Source organism: Canis lupus, chromosome 13 (genome assembly GCF_048164855.1).
Source record: "Canis lupus baileyi chromosome 13, mCanLup2.hap1, whole genome shotgun sequence".
Taxonomy (NCBI): domain Eukaryota; kingdom Metazoa; phylum Chordata; class Mammalia; order Carnivora; family Canidae; genus Canis; species Canis lupus.
Genome location: NC_132850.1, coordinates 55,038,132 through 55,047,152, shown reverse-complemented (window position 1 = coordinate 55,047,152; position 9,021 = coordinate 55,038,132). Strand labels below are relative to the sequence as shown.

General features: G+C 34.7%; 2 long non-coding RNA genes across 4 annotated transcripts; one reads left to right on the top strand and one right to left on the bottom strand.

Moving 5' to 3' along the window:
• The first annotated feature begins 1,745 nt into the window (after window positions 1-1,745).
• On the top strand, window positions 1,746-8,538 carry LOC140603132 (uncharacterized). 3 transcript variants are annotated; one of them, XR_012006173.1, is made up of 4 exons: window positions 1,923-2,333; window positions 2,438-2,583; window positions 2,817-3,063; window positions 8,422-8,538. It is a non-coding gene; the product is annotated as an uncharacterized lncRNA (long non-coding RNA). The 3 variants fall into 3 exon arrangements; XR_012006171.1 differs by lacking the exon at window positions 8,422-8,538 and having other exon boundaries at window positions 2,817-4,018; XR_012006172.1 differs by lacking the exons at window positions 2,438-2,583; window positions 8,422-8,538 and having other exon boundaries at window positions 1,746-2,333; window positions 2,817-4,018.
• LOC140603133 (uncharacterized) lies at window positions 3,326-4,449 on the bottom strand. Its single transcript, XR_012006174.1, has 2 exons — window positions 4,300-4,449; window positions 3,326-3,647 (listed from the first exon to the last, which is right to left on the bottom strand). It is a non-coding gene; the product is annotated as an uncharacterized lncRNA (long non-coding RNA).
• Window positions 8,539-9,021: the final 483 nt, after the last annotated feature.

Here is a 9,021-nt window from a genome sequence, read left to right as displayed (position 1 = left end):
GCAGATAAAAGCTAGGTGGTTATTAACAATGAAGACATCACATAGAGATTTATAGAAATGAGTTAGTTGTGCCCTCTACAGATTTTATTGTTAAAAGTATACTTTTTAAAAGGTAAGTGTGCAGCTTCCATTGCTAAGATGGGATAAACACGGTGTATATACTTTACTAAATCTATAATGCCTTAGAACTAGTAGTATTGACAAAGTCGAGGGAGATACAAGTTTATTTTGAATCAATTTCAGCATGACAGCATGACAGAGAAATTAAACCGATACTGTTTGAATCTTGGTAATAGCCAGAATGTTAGGCTGCTCCTTCTTTACTCCTATTTACCAAGTGATTATGATGTTAAAAATGTTCTTGGATTTTGTGAGATCACTGTACCGAAGGGTTAGAAGGCTGGACTTAACTCTGGAATTGGGTTTGCTCGTCTTGTATTCCCTATCTATATTGATCTGAACAATCACTTGATTACTTTATGCCAGTAACCTCATCTGCAAAGTAGGAACTTCAACTAAATGGTCACTAAAGTCTCTTCTCATCTAACACTTCACAATTCTACAAATGGCATTGGTTTTCTGTAAGACTTTTTAGAGAGAATAGTACGAAGGAAAAAATGGTTATTGCAGATAGTTTTGCTTTGTTTTGTGTTCTTCTTATTTAACTATGCCATCAGACCAAATATTATTATCGATAAAACCAGAAGAGAAAAATGGGTCAGATGCCCGCAAATACCTACATGATCTTGGTAAGATGTCATGAGTACATACATGCACAACTATTCCATATAATAATATAAGTTATATATCAACTTCCTACAAAGTTTGGGGAAATGATTTAAGGTTAAAGCAGAGGTCAGAAACTACAGTCTGTGGACCAAACCCATCCTGCTACTTAATTGGTAAATAAAGATTTCTTGGAACATGCACACTCATGCTTTTGCTTATTGTCAAGGGCTGCTTTTCTGCTACAATGGAAGAGCTACGCAGTAATAACAGAAGTCATATGTCCCCTAAAGCTGAAATATTTACTATTTGGTTCTTTATAGAAAAAGTTTGTTGATCCCTGTTGTAATGTATGAGAAACTTTACTATATTTATTAGACTTAAAATTGGTCACCTCAACCAGACTGTGTACATATCAATGAAAAACAAATTTTTGTAAATATTAAACTGTAGAATTCAAGGTTCTGGGTACTCTACTGTTTCAGGAGAGGAAACAGTTAAAAAGAAATTAAAGACTGAATTTGATTGAAGAGGACAGATACATGTTTGTCATTAATTTCTCAAATGAGTAATTATATTTAGGTTTACTCATATATTTATAGCTAAATATTTAAAAACTGTTTGGAAGCATCAAAGTACTACATTTGAAATGTAATATCTATGCCGAGGATGCGATATGAAAATTTGGAGCTCCTTAAAAAATATGCTAATCCTAAAGAAAATGTGGAAATCAAGGGCCTGGACTTCCTCAATATCATTGATATTGATAAAATTCACAGTCATGGTTGTAAATGTATACATCAGCAGTGTAAGGCTTTACACACTGCAATACACTTTGCATATGCCTTACTATGATTGGATCACTATCATTTGATTTCTCAATCATAGATTATTCATTCTGAAGTAGTTAACAGAATCTTTAAAATGGAAGCAGAAAAATATTGAATCAATGGAGAAAGGAATGTTTATCTTTCTTGTTTCTTCCTTGTTTTTAAGCTTTTCTACCCAACACCCAAAATAGCAAATTACAGGGAGATAGAGTTGAATCTTGCTGGGAACTTCCTCAACACGTGGGTAATTTTTTGTTCTTTGAGATATAATGTAGGTTAATGGTTCATCTCCTGATGCTCTAAGAATCCTGACATTTAATAAAAAGAGTCATCACTGAGTAACAGCTACACCCCCATTCCGTTACCATGGAATCAGAACATGGTAATAGACCAAAGAAGAGAGGACTGCATCTATCTTTTTTCACCAACTGACAGCTATGGTGAAACCTCCTGGACCATCCAGCCACTGCTCAAAATTCCTGCTGCCATGAGAAGTGATGCTGTCATGCAAGATGACAAACTTCCTAAGAGCCTGCTACAAAGGGAGAAGAGTGGTAATAGAGAGATTCAAAGTAAAGGAAGGAAAAAAGGATGAACGATGGAAGGAACAGTATTGAGCTATACAAGTAGAGAGGAACTGAAGAAAAACTCCAATTTTTAGTTATGGTCTCCATGTAAAAATGCTCTTGATTAGAGTGGTGGGAGGAAATGGCAATGAATCAACAGGAAAATTAAAGAAATCCATGGATTTTGCTTGATGATAAAAGGCTCATTTCGGTATCCAGTTACCACTTGGTTTTTGCTATGGCTAGGCTTATTTATTCGGCTCTAATTTTTTATTATTTTAAAAAATTTTATTTATTTATAACATTATTTATCAGCTTCCCTGCAGGGACCCTGATGTGGAACTTGATCCCATGACCCTGGATCTACCACTGAGCCACCCAGGCATCCCTATCATTTTTTATTCTTTGGCCTTGTTTCTAGTCACGTGTGCTGCTTATCAGCCTCTACACGTCAAGCTTTGGTAACTATGGAGATCCCCAAACTCAAATCCCTTTTTCTGCCTACATTGGGTCAACACAGTCTCTGTGCTGGTAAACACTTAGCACCCCATTTTCCTCTTAGATCTTGTTCCCTCTTCTACTAATAACAGTCACATTATCTGGAGACTAATGTCCTGAATCTCATGCTCTTTTGCTTTTGGATCTGCTACTCGCCCATGAGTTTTTCTGATTCTGATTTTGCCCAATGACCCAGATTCTGCATCCAGACTGCACGTGTTTTGCTTCTGCTGCCATCTACCGGGAAGTCGACTCCTTTATGTCAGAGCCCTGCTGACAACTTGCCTACCAGATTTTCAGGCATCTATCGCCCAGAGCCGAATCAGTTCCTACCCAAGTTGGTAGGTCTGCTCTCCTATCTAAGTTGTCTGCCGATGCTGTCAGCATCTGGGGAAAAGAATACTAGAAATCATTGAAATGCAAATGGCAGCATAAATGAGAAGGTAAATTTGTTTTCACGTTCTGTTAATTTGATTTCCAGTGCGTTTTCCCACGTGTGTATTTTGTCACCTCTCCAAAGACCTGCCTATCTGGTCACAGAAAGTTTGCTAATATTAGGCTGATATTGGTAAAGAGGCCAATTTCTACGCAGAGTCCATATAAAAGAAGCAAGTTAACACTGGCATTTCGCCTGGACAGACTTCACATTTAACTGTGCCACCACCATTATTCAGCAGTGTTACTGAGAAAAAGTTACGTAACTAATTCTGAGTCTCAATTCTGTATCTTTAATATTGTGGCAATACTACTATCGACCTAATAACATCTGTGAAAAATAAGAAAAGAATTCGTGCAAAGTGCTTATCTTAGTGCCAGGTAAATAGAATTCATAGATGGTGCAGTTCCACACATACCAAAGACAGAATGCGTGAGGTCAAATTACAGCGAAATGAAAACACTTCTTTTTCTCTTTTTCTAAAACACAGTTCTAGTCTATAACATCATCTTCGTCTTTGTCTCTCTTTCTTGCCTAGAAGAATTCTTTGTCCACACAGGATAATTCGTATGTCGTTGCCTTACTGGACACCTGTCAAAGGAAGAAATAGAATATAAAAGGAAAGTGAAAGGAACTCTAGGATTCTCTAACGCAGAGGGAATAATTATGTATTTTTTGTAACCAATCATACGCAATTTAAGGGAACTTGCATTGCAATGATTTATACTATACCTCTCAGTTTTTATTTTAAGATTTAAAGAACCATGTTTAAATCATGACAAGAGACATGGTTGATCAAGTTGAAAGAAGCTATTTTGTAAGGGACGCTCATTAATGGACTTTTAACCCAACAACACTTGTCAGCAATGCTGTTCTTTCTATTTCTTTGAGGAACTTACTGCTAATAGTGCATGATAAATAGAATATATCTACAATTGAAAAATAAATTCTTGCATATTGAATTGCTTTCTGGTACTTATCTGACCTACGCCCTCATAAAAAGTTCTTATTGAAGATGTGCCAACATGGGCCATGACTAACTTCATGGAAAAGAAGTTAATTTACTCTTGAAATCCCAATATATGAATAAAACTGGTCAACAAAAAATGGCAAGGTGGCAAGTCCTACCCTGATGGTTCGGACTCAGAATTTAGTGGCAGTTTTTCTTCTGAATATAAACAAATTGAATAAATTTAAAGGCTGTGAAATAAGAAAAGCATTGCATGTTAAGGTTTGTGTTTACCTTGAAACCTGAAATTTTCAAAACCTATTCACTTAGTTATCTTTAGAACTATTGAAGAAACAATGATGATAGTCCATACCCTTCCAGTAAGAACAAGAGGTAACAGCATGTATTACTGTTCAGTAAGGAAAGGAATAAAATCTTGATCACCAATTCTTACAAATTCCTTTGTCTTCAACATTCCGTTGAATGCTCTAGTTCCAATGCTTTAATCTGCTCAGGCTGCCATCATGAAATAGTATAGACTGACTGGCTGGCTTAAACAACAGACATTTATTTCTCACATCTTTGGAGACTGGGAAGTCCAAGATCAAGGTGCCAGCCAATTTGATTGTTGGTGAGAGCTCTGTCTTGGCTTGCAGGTGGTCTCCTTTTTGCTGTGTCTTCATGTGGACAATAGAAAAAGAGGGAGCTTTGGTGTCTCTTCTGATAAGGACATTAATCCTATCAAATTAGACTCTTACCTTGATGACCTCATTTAACCCTAATTACCTCCCATGGGTCCTATCTCCAAATATAATCACATTGGAGCTTAGGGCTTTCAACATATGAATTGTGGGGTGCACAATCTGGTCCATATCACTCATCTGTGATAGTCTAAAATGATCATGAATTTAAGTTCCATTAATATGTGGGAAGTTGTCAGAGCATTAAACTACTCAAGCCTAAGTCTTCTAAATCTCAATGTCTGAATAACACCATCTTTACTTACTGTTTTTTGTTAACAACTGACTTTGTGGTTGTTCTTGGTAGGAAAGTCAACCAAGTCAATTTCAACAATGTAAAGCTTGGTTTTTCATTCAGATAGTTAATTAGACACCAAACTGCTAATCTCATCTTGTGGGCTGCCATGTTATCTCCTCTTCCATTTTTTATTCTTATTACAATTCCTCCTATTGTTAAGTGAATAAAATATTTTCTGCTTCCAAAGGAAAGAGATATAAAAGATTCTCAAACTATTTTATTTTCTTTTAGTAGTAAATTGCTTGTATGTGACTTACTATCAATTATCTTCCCTTAAAGAATGTTTGAGCATCTGAAGTGCTGCTCTAGTTCCCAGGATTGCTGTCTAAATGATGCCCATTGGTGTTCACAACTCCTTATCTGGGTAGCACTCGTCACTCAGTGCCAGGGGAGTGGTTTTGCAACAATATCATTTGTAACTATGGACAGAACCTTCTTTGTTTCTTCTTAAATTTTATATCGATCATGTCTTGCCTGTGTATTGGAATGAAGTTTAACATAAAGATGGAGGGAGTTCAAATGCAATCTGAAAATAGTACTGGCAAACAGCTTTGTGACTTACTGCTTAAAGTCAACATACATTTATTTAAGATACTGAATTAAACCAAAGAAAAGACATCCTGTAAAACTGGAAGGTAAAAAAATAAATAAATAAAATAAATTAATTAATTAAAAATAAAAATATATTTACGTCTGTTAGAAAGTCTGCACCATAATGTTTTATAAATATTTATTTCTCTAACTCAATTTCATCTTTTAAATGAAACTTCTTTTAGAAACACATTGCTTATCTTGGTTCCAATTAAATTTATCCCTAGAATTAGAGTTTCTTCTACTATGAGCTGTATATATCACTCTGCTGAAGCCCATGAAAATAATAAACTTACCTCTGTTGTGAAGAATCACTGTCTATGGTGTAGGCAGAGATTTGGGGGTTACGGGTTATTGAGAAAAGTACAAAAAAAAAAATCTCAGGATGTTTCCAGGTATACATGCAAGAGAGATGGCTCCATGGTATTCTGTGGATTGGGGTCCTTAAGTCTCTTCCTATCAAGCATTGAACATAAGGAATTAACAGACAACATTAAATCACACCAAAACTTTTCCTTAAAGTAGAAAGCTCTATGTTAAAGAGGGTAAATGTGTATAGAAAAGTAGAAACCAAAACAAGTGCGTAAAATCTAATTTTTTTCATCTTATCTAATAATAAACATTTTTCTTAATATTAAAATGTACTTATGGTAAAAGAAAAGTACTTGTAAGGAATAAACCATGAATCCACAGAAATATGAAATATTTGTCTACTTGATAAAGACCTATAGAAAAGAATTTTCAAATATTAGATCATTTCTTTTCAAATAGCTTACTAAATTCCACTTTTAATTTAGTTAAGCAATGTTTAGAAACCATAAAGTATAAAATATGAAAAAAAAAATAACGTTTTAGGGGCACCTGGGGGGCTCAGTCAGTTGAGCTTCTGCTTTCAGCTCAGATCATGATATCAGAATCCTTAGATGGAGCCCTGCATCCAGCTCCCTGCTCAGTGGGGAGCCTGCTTTTCCATCTACCTCTGCCTTTCCCATGCCTTTGATCTCTTTCTCTCAATCTCTGTCAAATAAATAAATAAAATCTTAAAAGAAAAGAAAAGAATAACTTTTTGGAGGTTTGCTGAATAATAGATGGAATTACAGGTAATTCCACAGATAAATGTGGAAAAGTTGGCCAAGATGATGTTGGCACTTTAGGCTTATTAAAAACATTTAAAGGGGTGTCAATGTGAAAAAAAAGAAGAAAGAAGAAAAGACGAAAGAAGAAAGAAAGAAAGAAAGAAAGAAAGAAAGAAAGAAAGAAGAGAGAAAGAAAGAAAGAAAGAAAGAAAGAAAGAAAGAAAGAAAGAAAGAAGAGAAAGAAAGAAAGAAAGAAAGAGAAAGAAAGAAAGAAAGAAAGAAAGAAAGAAAGAAAGAAAGAAAGAAAGAAAGAAAGAAAGAAAGAATGGTAAAATCATTTATTTGATCTCTTGCTTGGTGGGAGTGTGAACATTGGATCTTGGAGGCATCAGATGAGAATGAGGTTGATTTAGGGCTTTGAAGTGAAACAGTATCTCCAGACAGTCATGCCATGGTAGCCACAAATCCAAGAGTGAACTCAATAAAACAGTGTGGATAAGGATATATATTATGTGGAGGATCTAGAAAAGATAGTATCAGAATATTTGAGCCCTGCCTCATAGGCAAGGACTTACCATGTGGAGAACGGGATGATGCAAAAGTAGATGCCAAGAAAAAAGTTAAAAAGAAATAGAGAATATAAAAATATTTCTGGGCCTATCCAGCAGGAAGAAACTCAATCATGGAGAATAGCATGGTGTTTAAAAATGATTAAAACTTTTATTGCAAAATGTCAAACACCAGCCATCAATAAATTATGGCTAATTAAAGAAAGTGCTTCTATGAGAAACAACATTGGCTCTTTTATATTATAATATGACATTTTATTTACATTAACAATGTATTTACTATAATATTTTAAATTTAATGTCTGGTATTTGAATCCTTAATGTTGTATGATGTTGCCATAATGTTTCCTCTTCCTTGAATACAGAGGAGCTACATTTAAAAAGAAAACTGAAAGTGGTCAGAACAGAATGAATAAAACCAGTTAGATCATTCACATACAGGTTCACTAAAGCTATGTTTTCCCTGTTGCTTGCTGGACTAACATAATCTGTCATGGCAGCAAGGAGGTCTCTAAGTAAGACATTCACATTCCTTTCTAATGAGTCAACTTTCCGCCCTATAGCAATATCAGATGTCTTTTAAATCAAGCAAAGAGAAGCTATATGCTAGAGGAAATGACCTGCAGTGCCTTGAGTTTATCATGGGTTTAGCCCTTTTGTCCTTTTATAACTACACTGGGAGCAGTTAGTGATACTACCACTGTGTTTGATCTAACATTCTGAATCAAGAAACTAAAATGAGTTTGGAAGCAATATACTTAAAAAGCTAGAAGGTTGGTGCTTATAAGTAGACACAATATTGATGCTTACAAGATTCTTAAGTATGTCATTAATAGTTACTTCAAAATTATTGAAGTTGGTTAACTGGTTAACATAAAGAAACTTAACAAAATGTCTTTTGTTTGAATCTTTACTTCTGAAACACTGTCCAATTTGTGCTAATTAACTTTTCTTTTTATTATTTATATATTTTTGTGAAATTATTTTGTCTCATACATGAGAAAATTCCTTTTTTTTAAGAAGATTATTTCTTTAAGTGATTTGCTCCTATTAGCATGGGAATTGTTTTACCATCTTGCATATACAACTTGCTTCCTTACAAAACAAAATGGGAAATTTTGTGATGGTGTCTGTTATTCCAGGCCTTGGCTATGCAGCATGCTATCCTAAGATCATACAGTGACAGAAGGAAAAAAAAAAAAAAGAAAGAAAAAGAAGAAAGAAAAAAGAAGGGAAAGGCAAATGTGCATGAGAATGTGTCTCCCTAAACATCCAATAAACCCTCAAAAGTTAAAAATCAAATAATGAGCTTGATTATCATTTCTCCTTTGGTCTCAGTTGAATCAATGTTAGCCTGTTGACTGAGGTAGACACAACGGCAAGTCATAGTCAACAGTCTATTTGGTTCTCTATAGAATCATCATCTCTGGTTCAGATCACATCCATTGGTTTATATGACTCAGTCTTACTTCAGTAAGTGCTAATCTAATTTAAACCCAGACAAGAGAGTTCTTCCAAAAAAGATAATGGCACAAATATTCTTTTCCCCATCCTACACAGTACTTTTTACTGTCTTTGCTAAATTATATGAATAATAAAGTTTAGTGTCTCCAACGTTCATTTTTTATTAATATTTACAGATCCTTCATTAGTTGTACTTGGAGTAACAGTAGGCCTTACTAAAAGTTCGCATTCTGAGGTAGATCGTTCATGTATGAGAATTCTAATTTAAAGTGTCCGTA